General features: G+C 41.2%; 1 long non-coding RNA gene across 1 annotated transcript in view; it reads right to left on the bottom strand.

Moving 5' to 3' along the window:
- LOC144683038 (uncharacterized) overlaps nucleotides 1-16,802 on the bottom strand; it is a 52,392-nt gene that overhangs the window by 13,007 nt on the left and 22,583 nt on the right. Inside the window, exon 2 of the long non-coding RNA XR_013577161.1 lies at nucleotides 5,062-5,235. This is a non-coding gene — a long non-coding RNA (uncharacterized LOC144683038). The remainder of the gene's footprint in view (nucleotides 1-5,061; nucleotides 5,236-16,802) is intronic.

Below are 16,802 nucleotides of genomic sequence, written 5' to 3' on the forward strand. Positions count from 1 at the left end.
TCTGCTTCTAAACCTTCACTTCTGCATTCCAATTACAATCAGTACGGCTGTCACATCTTGTTTTAACAGAAATCCTTCTTTGGCTTCAGTTCTTTCTATTTTATCACCCTCCCTCCTTCGGTGCCTGCATAGTCTTAACACCATTCTTTGATTAAGAGATGGGTTTTGATAGATTAAATAAGGAGAAACTGTTTCCACTGGCAGGAGGGTTGGTAACCAGAGGGCACAGATTTAAGGTAATTGGCAAAAAAAACCAGAGGGGAGATGAGGATTTTACTTTTTAGGCAGCAAGTTGTTGTGATCTGAAATGCACTGTCTGAAAGGATGTTGGAAGCAGATTCAATTGTAACTTTCAAAAGGAATTAGATATATTCTTAAGAGGGAAACATTTGCAGGGCTATTGGGAAAGAGCAGGGGAGTGGAACTAATTGGATAGCTCTTTCAAAGAACTGACACAGGCCTGATGGGCCGAATGGGTTCCTCCTGTGCTGTATGATTCCATGATTCTAGATGGGATGTGTCACTCACTGCTGTGTCAAATGTAGCCTGTTAACTGGTTCAGGACAGTGATCGAAGGTGACTGTCAGTTCAGCATTAATGTTAAATGCTTTCTGCTTCACACTATGCAAGATGACAGTAGTTCAAGGCAGCAGTCTATCTCAGCCAACTTGAGATGGACAATAAATGGGATCTTGCCAGTATTACTCACATCATGTGACTGCAGAGCATCTAATCAGTCCCTGGATTACATCATCAAACACTGGCTCTGAGGAAATTCACAGACAGCCTCCAAGATATTCACACTATTAGACCTTGAGCTTTTGCCTAGATATTTGGTTTAGATATTGATATTTAATCCTTTTTTTTTGTTACTACCATATGAAAGAAGAAGACATCCAGAGATAATACTTTTTAAAAAACAAAAATTGGCAGTATTCATCAGCAGTCAGAGCCTGGCCCAAACTGACTGAAGCAAGAGGCGATTATGGGAAGATTAGTTTTCAATGACTTTGCTTTGACACCTTATGGGTTATAAATTCCAATAGGGTGTCAACTGCTGGCTTTCAAAGAGCTCAGGTGGCCCTTTGGAGTTTCTGGACACCTCGACCCAGAATTTCCTGGACTGGGCCATCTCACAGTGACCACTCTGAATCGGATTATTTCCCTCATCATTCAAATCACTGCAAGTTGCGGGAAATGCGAATGGCGGGGGCAATACGCTAATCTTCCCCTCCAATTTCCCTTTGCTGTGCATGGCCCACTTGCTGCACTGCTCGGTCCCTGGTCCCTACCCCACTCACTTTTGCAACAGGGGCCTCTATAATCTCCCTGAGCAATGGGCATTGGCTCCAACAGCCTATCTCCTCAACCAATGAGATTGAAGGACTGAGAAAGAAACAGGTATGATGGAGAAGGGTTTAGAGTCAAATCAGGTACAGAAGGAAAAAAAAGAGAAGAAAAAGATTGGATTAAGGGAGAGATAATACATCAACAAGGAAAGTTAATAAAAACATTGTAATTTAAGGTTTAGTAAACCTCCAGGAGCAAGTTTCTACCTATGGGAATGAGATTCCACAGTTTCAATGGTTCCTTTTCTGGACTTCCTCAATTGAGTTTCATGTCAGGAACGTAAATCACATGACTCACTGGATCCTTATGCCATGAAATACCAGGCCTCACTTTCTGCAGTGGGTTTAACGGTTTTTATTGCAGCGATTTCCTGAAAGTTGCAGGGAAGTTGAGGAGGAGCTGCCATTTTTACCAGGTGAACGACGGAGAGGAGCCAATCATCCAGGAACTTGCGGTGATTCACAACTCACCTCACCACAGTTTGCTGGGTGTTTGTGTTCACCAATGATGGCTGGCAGTTAGCACCATGAACCTGTCTTTATTTTTACCATCATTTCTGGGCCCATGATCATTAATTTTCATGAAGGTAATGGCGGAGCAGCGCGGAATGTCCCAGGAAAATGTGGCGTGACCCCCTCCTCCCCAATTTCCTCCAAGTTATTTGCACCGCTCATTGGTCCCAATGTCTTAGCTGTGCCGTTGCAGTGATGTCAAGGCAATTTGAGCCATGTAGCTACCGTGTAAATGAAAGCATAAGAGCCATGTAAATACCATGTAAATACCATGTAGATACATCCCTTCTTCCCTGAGTCAGGTCAACATGCTGTACTTGATGGCTCAATCAAGGTGAAGAGTGTATTGGGTGTGAAGCCACCAAGTGTGAACCAAGGTCCTATCTGATGGCACCGTGTGTTAGAGGTTTTGGAGTAAATGCACCCCCTGCCATCTCTCTACCTGTGTGAATGAAGGGTTAACCTTGGGAGAAAATACAAGCGATGTTGGTGAGGTCACCGCACTCTTGAATATCCCATCCTGGTAACAATTCCCATGAATCTGTTGCTCTTTATCGAACAGCATGGTGGCAAGTCAATCTCTGCTGTAATCCTTCCGTGATGACCTCACAAAGGATTGTAATAGCCTTCTGTCAGTCACCTGATCCATACTCAGTTGGCTGTTGGCCAATAAGAAAACGACTTCCTCTTCATTAGTCAATTGTATTCAAGAGGAAGGTGCATATTCCTCTTCCAATCTATACCACAGCATGCGTTACATTTCACATGTGATAAAAAAATTGTCAATACTCCAGATTGATTTACATCCAGTATATTGTCTGAAATTACCCAGACCCAGGTCCACCATGTGGCAGATATAATGATGGACACCTCAAAAGTGAAAGGTTGCTGCTTTACCTCCAAGTGGGGATGGGGGAACATTTTAAAACCTCTCCCATTTATTTCTCTTGACTCCTTTGAACCCCACTTCTGCAGTGATAACCCTGAACCCCTGCTAAGTATTTTCACGTTAATTTGTTTAGAATTGACCATGGACTCCTTCCATTTATACAGCAACTTGCATTTATATAGCGCCTTTAGCCTAATATAAGAAAGAGGGCAAATATCAGGCAAAATTTGACCCCAACATACATATTCGGGCAGGTGATCAAAACCTTGGCCCAAGAGGTAGGTTTTAAAGCTGCGTCTTAAAGGAGGAGAGAGAGAGGCGGAGAGGTTTAGGGAGGGAATTCCAGAGTTTAGGGCCCAGGCGGCTGAAGGCATGGCCCGCCAATGGTGGGATGGTTAAAATCGGGCAGGAGCAGACATCACAGAGGGCTGGAGGAGATCACAGAGGGAGCGGCAGGGGCAAGGCGGTGGAGGGATTGACATTCTGGAGTGGCTCTTGCCGTTTCTTGCACTTTTCGTGCCTGCCAGGGCTCCATGGTGTAACATGATAGATGCTAATGGAGGGAACAGCAATCTGTTATTGGGCGGCTAAATCAGGGAGGAATATTGGGATTTGCCCATGCTTTTGGAATGGAGCGAAGATTACCAATGAGTCTTAAACATCAGGCAGAGGCAGCTTAATCGGTTTAATAGTGGTGTTTATTTTTTTATATTTAAAAAAATCTTTGTTGACTTTAATATGTCGAAAGTTTCAGATCCTGGACTGGGGTGGGGTGGGGGGAGGAGAGGTTTGGTGCCAGATGCCGAAATGTGTTGATATCCCTGGTATAAGGTGTAAATATGTCCGCGCCCTGTCCACCCCCATCTTCTTTAAGAGACAAAGTATTGAGTGCCATAGCAGAAGGTTCGAGATGTTTTTAGTAAATTTTTTTTTAACCCTTCCTTCTTTTCCGCCTGCGTTAGCAAGGCAATTAATGAAACAAAACGGATTATAAGATTAGCTGTGGGATTTTGTGCATACTAATGACCCCGAAGTGCAAATAATGCATTTGTAATTGTAGATCTTAGTGCACCAGGAATGGAGCCCATTGCTTTGTACCGATCCGACCTCCTGCCGATATTTTACAGCGGAACTCGGGAGAGAAGTAGGGGGAAAAAAGCAATTACCAGTTCTGCAGACTTAAATCTTTAAAACCTCTGTCAATTGTTGTTGCTCTGCTTGCCAAGAAGAGGAAAATTAAATAGAAATCTCCGTTAGATTGAAGGGGGAAAAAAAGTTTGAATCGCACGCCCGTTCCATTATGAGTCTGAAAAATTTGCATTTTTAAAAATAATTTAATCTTTCTGGGGTGCGAGGGGAGAGGGGGGGGGGTGGTGGGATTAACTTTAATTACTGACCGAGAGCTTTTTTTGGGGGGGAAATTAGAACCATCCTAGTATCGGGAATGAACGAATTTTCACGCTTTTAGCTTCCACTTTGCAGTCCAAGAGCCTGATGCATCCTGTAAAGTATTTATTCAGCGTGTACCATTAAAACAAATCAGGTGTTAGCCTGATTATTACTGAGCTTTTTATGTGAAGGGTCAAAACAGTCAATTTTCCTGCAATAAAGGATCCTCCGCTTTTTTTTAAAGTCCAGAGTAAGGCAAGATTTAAAAAACAAAAATAAAATAACCCCTCCTAATTGAGTGTCCGTATTTGGACATGAGATCCCCATGCAGTTGGTGTGCGGATCACTTTTTTTTGTACCGGTTGGGATTGTAAATAGCAGGTGCAGTAAATATTAGAACCGAGTGCTTAGATTTGCTGTTAGGAGAATGGAATTGGGAATGGGGGCGGGGGGTGTGTGGTGTGGTGGTGGGGGAGTTGAACTATTGTTAAAAAGTTTTCTCCGAAGCAATTTATTAAAGTAAAATGTCCAGTTACTGTCAAAATGATTTCTCGTAAAATGACAGTAGGATAGAATTTGCGGTGAACGAGTTTGACTGTAACCGTATGATTTTACTCAGTTTTAATGGATTTTATTAGTACAGGGGAGGAGTATATTGCCTGCGGTCTGATAGACTAAATCTACATTACACTCATTGACATATTGTAAACCCTAAAGATTTTTTTTTAAAACCCCTTTGAATATTCACAAAAGATAACTCCGGTTTTGCCGATTTTGTATCTGACTGACCAGGATCTTTATAATAATTTTCTGGGAATATTAAAACTTGTGTGTAAGTTCTCAAAAGTCTCTGAAAGCTAGCAAAGGTGAATTTAAGGGTCGGTGTGGATTGTTTGGATTGAAATAAAGCATTGTTTTTACAGAGAATTTCAGGGCTGTAAGTGTCTATCTGCTGAGATCCTCTTTTCCCCGTGTATTCCTCTCTGTCTTTCTGCTCTACACGGCAGACAAACATTCCGGGTTCAAAAAATCCCTTTCTGATATTCAACTCTTCCCACTAATGTCGCCGTGATGGACTAGTGGCTCCTTTGTGTCCTAAGGAGAGATGCAAACATAACTCGGTGCAATGAATGGAAAGTAGCTTAAACATTTTCCTGCAGCAAGACTAACCTGAAAGAGGAGACATACTTCCGATTTTTGCAAATAATTTGAAAATGCAACTGAAGGTGACCAGGGATGAAAGTCAGTCCGAATTGAAACACACATCCCTCTTAGTGTTGTTATTATATTATCACATTCGGAAACCCAAATAACCCCAAATAAAATGCTTTTGAAAATCCCTCACTTTCTAAGATTAGACAGCCTTTACTTTCTGTGTCAGACTGGTTTACAATGTGAACGAGAGTCATGTTTCGTTATTCGTTCTTTTGTCTGTCACTGCCTTATTAACAAGCCGCTAAGTTTCTATTTCACAACAAAATACAAAGGAGAAAGCCAACAAATCGTTTGAATTCGTAAAATTGTGGCGGTGCAGGTTTTAAACTGCGAGCTGATTAAAACGCCAGGTCCATTTCCTCCATCCCATGGAAATAAATTAAATGCTGGGTGTTTCGCTCTTGCACAATCTGCACCGGTTTTGCCATATTTAATCGGACAAGGTATTGATTACAATCGTGCAAAAAGGAATCGAAACGGAGACGGATTCGAGCGAAAAGCCTCATTACTAATTTCAAGTTGCACCTAAAAACCTCTCGAGTTTCCCCTCGGTTTTAACGATGTGTTCACACTCGCTTCGCTTGTTTTTTTTTTGGGAGGGGTGGTGGGGGGCAGGATTTGAGTGAAGCAGTTGGGGATTTTTCTTTTTTTGGAGAGGTGTGGGGTGAGTTTGTGTTAAATCCTGCCCAACTTTCGGTGCTCCTGGAGTTGGTTGGAGGAGGGGGCGGGTGTGGGGTTGTTGGAGAGCGGTACATTTGACTGGTGCTGAAAAGCTCTCTCTTCAGGAGCTCTCGCTCTCTCTCTCTCTCTCTTTTATGAACAGGAAAGATAAAGCTGATGTGGCAGAGGTATTTCAACCTCACGTTTTTTTGTTGGCAGAACCGTGTTGTTTCTGCTGTAGCGAGCACATATAACAGCCCAAACATGAGTGCTTTGTGTTGTAGTCAAAAATAAATGAAAGAGACAAGTCTTCAAAGGCTGATCTCAAAATCACCATAATCTACAGACTAGTTAGTAGCAACCAAACGAAAGATTCCTGTATAGTGACTTTTCCGCCAGATCCGAATTGTTAACCATTATTAGTTCTCCAAATTTAGAAGTTGCCATTGTATTATTCACCCTATTGATGCAACGATTACACTGAATAATCCAGACCTGCGGTTTATATTTAACCCGTGCGAATTATTTTATGTTCAATAATTGTGATATCTGGCGCTGCGCGCTCTGTTTCATTTCACCAAAGTGAATTTTAAGCCATAACATGAGGGTAAAACTGCACCCCGCCCCCCTCTCAAAACAAAAAGCCAACATCAAATCTGGCAAATAAAAGATAAACAGCAAACACTCCCAGATAAATGTGACACAGTCTGTTAACTTTTGGCCCAAATACCTAGCGCAACTTTCCCAATTCAATGTCATTTCCACTATCGCTAAAGGAAGATGTCGCTGTCTATTTCACCGAAAGATAATCCTTTTTCTTTGGGACCTGGTTATTAAGTTTGAAGTGTGTGTGGATAGGAGTGCCGTGGCCTGGCTCTGTTCTGGCCCGGGTTAATGGTTCTGACTTTTTTTCTCCTCTCTGTGTTTAATAGTGACAGATCAAAGGCTTCAGTGTCTCCCAGTGGACCCCACTAAGGCCGCTCTATCCTTTGTCTGTTGTTGCTAGGATCCGAATCTACAAGGAGAAAGTGTCACGGGCATGCTAATCAGACGCGTTACAGTGTGACAATTGCCTCTCCAACTTTTTTTTTTATTTCAGCAATATTTCCAAAACCCACAGCACCTGCGGCTGTGGCGTGTCTGAGACCAGGGAACTTTTTTTTTTAAACCAACATGGTCTTGCTTTCCATCCCCCCCCCAAAAAAAACGATAGGGAGATAAATAAAAATGTTTAAAAAAACAATCCACACGAAAGCACACACACGTTTTGTACACGAACTCCCACTTCTCAAAGCGTCCCACATGTTTATTTCAGCTAAAATATCAATCATTATGTATGTACCACTTCTCTTTAATAGCCAGTATTAATGAGAAGCTTCTAAGGGATAAAGGTGATTGTTTATGAAGGTTGAACCGCTATTCATTTGACCTATTGTTTAGCACAAATTCGCAAAAGAGAAACACCTTCTGATCAATATAGGAAAACGAAACATTAAACCGCTTTTCGCAAATGGTTCTAGACGAAGATGTCTGGAGTGTTGCTATGCTTGAGGTTTTATTTTTTATAACCCAAATGTAGTTCAATCTCTAACTGCTTCAGATTGTCTTTGAACAATAACTTGTTATCAATGTTATTTTCCTCAATGTTATTACACAATAAAGGAAATCTTTTAGGGAATTGTTATAGTCGGGGACTAGAGCTCAAAGTAAAACCCTCCAATCTATGTCTCTGTGCACGGTCTCACATGTACATAACGGATCGAGTACGCTTTTAGGTAAACTCAGCAGTATTAAATATTTGAGTTGACAACAATATTGTGAGAATTATCCCAATGTTATGACAATGTGGCAGCACCTCGGCGAATATGCATTCGTTTGTTTCAAACCAACTTCTTATTCTTTCTCGTAGAACTAAAACTTGAGTAAAAATCGATAAATCGGCGCCGAGACTCGTTTGTGAATCCGCAATCTCCCCCATTTAATTGAATAATTGTAATTTTAATTTACATAGCACACGGACCCTCGCTTTGCGAAGCGTGACTCTGCAAGATGGATTTTAATTCAGTGTTAAGTCAAACAAGCCGCAGAATAAAAAGCTAGCGGGACTCTTGTCTATCTCGAGGCTTTAAGATTACATGAATCACAATTGTGCTGTGTTCTCTTTTCTTTATACGGACGTGTTTCAGATAACTGTGCTAAATTGAATTAAAGAGGGTGATACTGTAAATTAGACTGATCTGTCGCCATTCTGTTCTGATAGATTGGACCATCGAATCTCTCTCAGTAGAGTCCGAAACTCATAGCTTCCTTGTTTTGTTTATTTCCAATTTCAGGGGGAAAAAAAACACGGTGAGCTGTAAAAATTACATTTTAATCGCTAGAAACTCAAATCTGAGTGGTCCTTGACAGAAGGTAACCTGTTTAGTTTAAAACGGTGTTAACGCCTTTACCTCCCTGTATCAACCAAGATGTACTTGCAAGATTCTCTCACTTTCTAAAAATATAAATGAGAATTCGCCCTAAAAGTACTGAATTTCTGAAAATTAGAACCGAGATTAACTTTGAAACATTGCCTGCTGATTACTAATTGGTTTAGATTATCTTTCAGTGTTCGGTGTGAAGGTCAACCTCAGAGAATTTTAAAGGGACTGTTGCAGGTCTTGGACAGAGTTTAATGTTGTCTCGAGATTGAGGAATTTCTGCCGCTCTGCCTGTATCCTCGTGAATTATGTTTCGTGTTTTTTTTAAGGGGGAGGAGATCGCATGTGTTTCCTTCGTTTTCCCTCTCTGGGAGTGCTGGTGTGTTCTGTTCATATTTTTTTTTAGTTGGGGGGGCGGGGGGTGTTCTGGGGAAGTCCTGTTTCGCTCTTTTGTTGGAAGCATCAAATTTTCCAATTATTTTCTTGCTGAGTTTTATGCAACTTTATAAATAATGCCCTGTACATTATCGATCTATATAGTAAATATCTGCAAAATGCAAAGGATGCACAGTTTACACCGCTAAACCTCGCAGACAGGTTACCAATCAATGTCTTTCCCATAATGTCTAAAATTCAATTAAAAGTACCTTTCAATTTATATTGAGCATGGGCGAGTAGTTCAAAACTGATGCTAAAACTTAAACCTGGACGGAAAGCTAGTTTTGTGTTTGACATGTTCTTGTGGTGATGGTTCAGTGTTTGGTGTGTTCTTGTGGTGATGGTTCAGTGTTTGGTGTGTTCTTGTGGTGATGGTTCAGTATTTGACGTGTTCTTGTGGTGATGGTTCAGTGTTTGGTGTGTTCTTGTGGCAATGGTTCAGTGTTTGGTGTGTTCTTGTGGCGATGGTTGTGTTTGGTGTGTTCTTGTGGCGATAGTTCAGTATTTGGCGTGTTTTTGTGGTGATGGTTCAGTGTTTGGCGTGTTCTTGTGGTGATGGTTGTATTTGGTGTGTTCTTGTGGCAATGGTTCAGTGTTTGGTGTGTTCTTGTGGTAATGATTCAGTATTTGGTGTGTTCTTGTGGTGATGGTTCAGTGTTTGGTGTGTTCTTGTGGCAATAGTTCAGTGTTTGGTGTGTTCTTGTGGTGATGGTTTAGTGTTTGGCATGTTCCTGCGGTGATGATTCAGTGTTTGGCATGTTCTTGTGCTGATGCTTCAATGTTTGGCATGTTCCTGCGGTGATGGTTCAGTGTTTGGCATGTTCTTGTGGCAATAGTTCAGTGTTTGGTGTGTTCTTGTGGTGATGGTTCAGTGTTTGGTGTGTTCTTGTGGCAATAGTTCAGTGTTTGGTGTGTTCTTGTGGTGATGGTTTAGTGTTTGGCATGTTCCTGCGGTGATGATTCAGTGTTTGGCATGTTCTTCTGCTGATGCTTCAATGTTTGGCATGTTCCTGCGGTGATGGTTCAGTGTTTGGCATGTTCTTGTGGTGATGGTTCAGTGTTTGGCATGTTCCTGCGGTGATGGTTCAGTGTTTGGCATGTTCTTGTGCTGATGGTTCAGTGTTTGGCATGTTCTTGTGCTGATGGTTCAGTGTTTGGCATGTTCTTCTGCTGATGGTTCAGTGTTTGGCATGTTCTTGTGCTGATGGTTCAGTGTTTGGTGTGTTCTTGTGGTGATGGTTCAGTGTTTGACATGTTCATGTGGTGATGGATCAGTGTTTGGTGTGTTCTTCCGGCTATGGTTCGGTTTTTGGTGTGTTCTTGGCGATATCGCTGTGTGTTCACCCTGCTTCACTTTTGGTTTGCTGGGCTTATGTTACTATTTTAGTTGTACATACATAGGATATATCGCACAGAAATAAGCCATTCAGCCTAACCAGTTTGGGTGTGTGTGTGCGTTGAGGTTTCCCTTGGTTGGGGTGGCTACCTGTGTACTACTTTTGAGTTTGTCTTGTGTGTCCCTGTTCAGTTCTCGCTGTGTTAACTGGGTGTTTTGGTTAAGATGCTTGTGCTGCATCTACCCCGCTTGGATAGTCCGTTGTTTTGCTTTGGTCAATGCGATGGTTCTCCTCGTGATACTTTGAGGAGCTAGTTTTGTTCTATCTGCTGTGTTCCTGTTTTGGATAGTTTGGTGGTGTTGGTCTGGCGTTTTGGGTTTGCATCTGCCTCTGTTTTTGCATTTTGGGAAGAGAGAGGACTATTTCTGGGTTAAGATGAGGCAGCTTGCTGGGTTTTGCATCGTACTTGGGATTTCAGAATGAAGTCGCTGAATACACGCCGGTTGAACATTCTTGGGCATTTCTGTCTGGATTTCATCATCGTATTGGGGCTGCTTTTTCACGGTGTCATTCTTAGCGCTTTCATTTACCGGGTCACACAGCACACATGTGCCTTTCCTTGGGTTGTCCAGGTTGCCTATTCCCTGCCTTGCATTTTATCCCTTGTTTCCTTCCTCATGAGAATGAGGAACCAGCCAACATCCTGAAGGAGATGCTTCCTGAGCGGCGCAAAGTGAATTTCTCTTAGGAAGTTTCCTGATCGATGCTCACCTGAAAAAAAAGGGAACTCGCGGTAAGGGGAGGCGATGCCTTCCCAGTTACTGCTGTCCCTCTTTATTTGAAAGGAATGAAGGCTAGAGCACTGAATGTGATCCAGTAATGACAGGCAGCCGATTAGGATTTACACAGTCGGCGCGGGCACCGGCAGGAAATCTGAAGCACAAATCATTTCATTATGAAAGGGAGAGAGACACAGTCGCTTTTAAAATTGGCTGCCACTGAGGAAAATTCCTCTAACCTCGTCACCTTCGTCAACGAGCCCCATGTTCGACTTTCCCCCGGAGTGAGGAATTTCGGTCGTCCTGTGATTTGTGTTTGTGAGATTTTTTTTTAAAAAAAAAAAGCGCCTTGGGACGTCTCAGTATTTTCAAGGCGCTATATAAATGCAAGTTGTTATTTCTTGACCAGGAGATTTAAATGAAACGCGCGTCGTCATTGTAGACCGAACCGGGGAGAGGGAATTCTACCTGGTAACAAGAGTATATTAATATGAAATTACCTATTCATCTATTTCTTTAATTTGAGTGTCAAAACTAACATACCGCCCGCCCAACCTGTGAAAAAATTGCCAATACATTTGCTTTGTCTTCATGTAGAATGAATAGCGATAAACTAAGGGTTTGAAAGCAGCCATTTAATGAATTCAATGCATGTTACACAATTTACTACAGGATATTTACGAGCCCAGAATGTTTGCATTGAAGAAAATATGCTCGGTGAAATTTACTTATTATGTAATGTATAATTTCTTGCGATCGAATTACGTGGCTGGTTGGCAATTGCTGGATTATTTTTGAAAGAAATGCCCTTGGTTAGCACAAGTTTAACTTTAGGTCGTTATCACTCCTGAGTTAATTATCCTTCTATTTTAATATGCGGTGGAAACCTACAGAGGATTTTCGTTGGCTCGGGAAATCTAATTGAAAATGTGTAAAGTGATATTTTCATTAAGGAATAAATAACAGTGTCACTAAAGGTAAACTTTAAAGTAACTATTAGTGGAATAAAATGCTGACAATTGTCCTTCCTTCTATTGTGTTCTTTGCTACGGGTTTGTGTTTGTGTGTGGTGCTGTGAGATTGTGAATGTATGATTGATAAGTCCCATTATCTTGGTTAAATCGCCGGGTTAAATGTCAGCGATCTGTTTATGTAGCAGAGTAGTTGACACTCCCCCGAGACACGTCACTCACATCCGAGGGGAGGGGAGGGGGTGATCTTGGGCAAGACTGACGTCACCAGCTTCTATCATGGCGCCTGACCACTGGAGGACTCCCCAGGAGCCCCTACTGCATCAGACTAGACCATACAGTTTGCTGCTGTCCTTCTGGGGTAATTTTCCTATTAGAGCCAAGCATTCAATGAGCATGGATCAATGGTTAAGGCAGGGTTTTGGAGGTGATTATGGTATGGATTTAAGATGGATGAGGTTTCATGAATTCTAATATGAGACAGAAATCCAATAATACACCTAACTAAGAGGTGGTTTCAAAGAGTAGCGCTGGTCACAAAGTTCTAAAAATAGAGGGGATGTTTTTGTTGCGGCCACAAATAATTGCATCCAACTGAAAAAAAAAGATTTTTTTTATGTTACGAATTGATATGAAGGGGGAGTAAAAATGAAAGGAAAGCACTGGTTTCCACGATTGTTCATGTTTTTTTTAACAAATAGTTAATTTTCAGCCATGATGGTGATTCAGTGAGCAGTATGCAAAGCTTTTAATTATTCTTCAAGCCTTCATGCTATCTTCCAAGTCTTTTCAATTTACTTTTAAATTGTGTTGAATTATTCAAATTTACACAAATCAATTCTTTTCCACAATTGTGGGTGGAGGGTACACAAAAGCACAAAGCCTTTAACCTCATAAAAATACAATCAAAAGTTTTGATTAAACCAGGAAGACAAAATTAAAAATAAAGTACCTAATTTAATAGCTTGTTAGAATCGTAGCAGGTTATTGAAAATTTGTCAATTACTCACATCTAACAATCACTAAAATCACAGCTGCAGTTCAAAATGACCATAATACTCCTTTAGGAGACTGAAAAACTATTTTATCTGCTGTATATTTATTAAATCATTTATTAATTATTTTCTTCTTTGATGTATCGATCCAACTTCTCCTGGCTTTCTTCAAAAATGTAAATTGTTGGTATATTTTCAGTTATTCTTATATGCTTATACTAAATATATGTGGTTTTGTTTTCAAACAACTACAACTTACATTTATGTAGTGCTTTTAATTAATAAAATGCCCCAAGGCACATAATGGGAGAATTTTAAAACAAAATATGCAGCAAAGACCATAAGACGTAGGAGCAGAAGTAGGCCATTTGGCCCATCAAGTCTGCTCCGCCATTCAATGAGATCATGGCTGATCTGATAATCCTCAACTCCACTTTCCTGCCTTTTCCCCATAACTCTTGATTCCTTACTGATTAAAAATCTGTCTATCTCTGCCTTGAATATACTTAATGACCCAGCCTCTACAGCCCTCTACGGTAAAGAATTCCACAGATTCACTACCCTGAGAGAAGAAATTCCTCCTCATCTCTGTCTTAAATGGGTGACCCCTTACTCTGAGATTATGCCCACCAGTCCTAGACTCTCATACAAGGGGAAACAACCCCTCAGCATCTACCCTGTCAAGCCTCCTAAGAATCTTCTATGTTTCAATAAGGTCACCTCTCATTCTTCTATACTCCAGTGAGTACAGGCCCAACCTACTCAACCTCTCCTCATAAGAAAATCCCTCCATACCCGGGATCAACCTAGTGAACCTTCTCTGGACTGCCTCCAATGCCAGTATATCTTTCCTTAGATAAGGGGACCAAAACTATTCACAGTATTCTAGGTGTGATCTAACTAGTGCCTTGCATAGTTTTAGCAAGACTTCCCTATTTTTATACTCCATTCCCTTTGAAATAAAGGCCAACATTCCATTTGCCTTCCCTATTACCTGCTGAACTTGTATACTAGCTTGTTGTGATTCATGCACGAGGACCCCCAAATCCCTCTGTACTGCAGCTTTCTACAGTCTTTCTCCATTTAAATAATATTTAGCACCTCTATTCTTCCTGCCAAAATGCATAACCTCACATTTTCCCACATTGTATTCCATCTGCCAAGTTTTTGCCCGCTCACTTAACCTGTCTATATCCCTCTGTAGACTGTTTGTGTCATCCTCACTGCTTGCTTTCCCACCTATTTTTGTGTCATCTGCAAACTTAGCGAAAGTACATCCATTTCCCTCATCCAAGTCATCAATATATATTGTAAATAATTGTGGTCCCAGCAGTGATCTTTGTGGCCCTCCAATAGTTACAGGTTGCCATACTGAAAATGTCCCCCTTATCCCAATTCAGTCTTCTATTAGTTAGCCAATCTTCGATCCATGCTAATTTACAACCCCCAACACCATGGGCTCTTATCTTATTAAGTAGTCTTATGTGCAGTGCCTTATCATGACCATGAAGAGATATGAGGTCAGAATACCGAAAGCTTGGTCAAAGAGGTAGGTTTTAAGGAGGATCTTAAAGGAGGAAAGTGAGGCAGAGAGGTTTAGGCAGGGAATTCTAGAGCTTAGGATCTTGGCAACCGAAGCCGCAACCACCAGTGGTGTGGCAAACTCCTACGTATATCACAATATAAGGCTGCTTAGCCCATCATTGCTATGCTACTAGATTCTTCACCGACCCCAGTTGTGATTGAAAACAAAAACAGAATTACCTGGAAAAACTCAGCAGGTCTGGCAGCATCGGCGGAGAAGAACAAAGTTGACAAAAGAACTAAGTTGGGGGAAAGGTGTGAGGTTTTCCACCCACGGTGATTGACAGGGCCCTCAACCGTGTCCGGCCCATCTCCCGCGCATCCGCCCTCACCGCTTTGCAGAACACCTGCGGTCTGTCCAATAATTTATATAGATTTTTCTTTTCCCACCTATTTCCATTATTTTTAAATCTATACCTTTTATGCCCTGTTAGTCTTATTTCACCCCACCCCCACTAGAGCTGTACCTTGTGTGTCCTGCCATCCATTCTTAATTAGCACATTCTTTTAGATAATATCACCACCTTCAACACCTCTTTGTTCTTTTGTCTGTGACATCTTTTGATTATCTGCTCCTATCACTGCTTGCTTGTCCCTACAACCACCCCCCGCCCAACTTCTCTTCCCCAACCCCCCCCACCTTAAACCAGCTTATATTTCACCCCTCTCCTAATTTTACTCAGTTCTGTTGAAGGGTCATGAGGACTCGAAACATCAACTTTGTTCTTCTCCGCCGATGCTGCCAGACCTGCTGAGTTTTTCCAGGTAATTCTGTTTTTGTTTTGGATTTCCAGCATCCGCAGTTTTTTGTTTTTATCCAGTTGTGATTGACTCTGCTTTCATTTGCAGTAAAGCATACTACAGTCTAATAACCTTTACATATCAATATGACTTCTAATGCTTCCCCATTTGCACTCATACCTCCTTAAATATATTGTAAGTGATTATCTCTTAAGTTAAAAAAAGATGTTTTTTTTGGTATTTTATGGTGAATTTACACTACAATGATTAAGTCATGCCAAGTTCTTCTGCTTCACACCAAAGCTAAAATTATAATGTGAATTTGGGACCAACACAATAGCTTCATGAGAGAAGAATCAAGAGAGACAATATAAACTAAATGGTACAAGCTCAACTGGGTGAAGGAACAGAGAAATCTGGGGCTTCACATACACAATTCTTTCAAGGTGACAGGACAGGTTGATAAGACTTTTTAAATGAAAAAACTGCAAGATCCTGACTTTATAATGGAGGCATTGAAAACAACAGCAAGCAAGTTATAAGAAACCCTTTGGCCTCAGCTGGAGTATTGTGACCAATTCTGGCACCACATTTTAGGAAGGATGTCAAAGTCTTGGAGAGTGTGTAGAGGAGATTTATTAGAATGGTTTCAGGGATTGAGGGACTTACATTTTGTGAAGAGACTAGAGAAACTGGGATTGTTCTCCTTGGGGCAGAGCAGACTAAGGGGAGATTTAATAGGTGTTCAAAATTCTGAAGTGTTTTGATACAGTAATTAAGAATAAATTGTTTCCATTGGTGGGTAGGGATGGTCAGCAACCAGAGGACACAGAATTAAGATAATTGGCAAAAGAACCACTGGGGAGATGAGGAGAATATTTTTTACCCAGCTGGTTGTCATAACCTGGAATGCTCTGCTTGAAAGGACGGTGGAAGCAGATTCAATAGGAACTTTCACAAGGGAAATGGATGTGTACTTGAAAAAGGAAAAATACGCAGGGCTGTAGGGAAATGCAGCAGGATGGAACTAATTAGACAGCTTCTTCAAAGAGCTAACATGGGCATGATGGACCAAATAGCCTCCTTCCGTGCTATATCTTCAGACCTGCAGTACAAAACATTATGCAGCTGTGAAGCAAAACCATTTTGTGTTGTTTAAATGCAGCCTTACTGGATATGGCTTGGTTTATTAGGAATTTACCTTCCTAATTAATTACTCTGAACGCTCCTCACTGGTTTATTGTTTCACAGAATTACAGTGCTCCACTTCAATTTGCACAACCTCAGAACATGCCAAAGTCCTTTGTGTACAATGAAGTACTTTTTGAAATGTAGTCCCTGATGTAATATGGGAAATGCAGGAGCCAATTTGCACACAGGAAGGTCCCATGAACAGCAATAAAGTAAACAACCAGCTCATCAGTTTTAGTTGAGGGATAAATATTGACCAGTACACAAGTAGAAGTACCCCACTCTTCTTTGAATAGCACCATAGGACTTTTTGATTCCATCTGAGAGTGCA

Source organism: Cetorhinus maximus, chromosome 7, assembly GCF_964194155.1.
Source record: "Cetorhinus maximus chromosome 7, sCetMax3.hap1.1, whole genome shotgun sequence".
In the NCBI taxonomy this organism is placed as follows: Eukaryota; Metazoa; Chordata; class Chondrichthyes; order Lamniformes; family Cetorhinidae; genus Cetorhinus; species Cetorhinus maximus.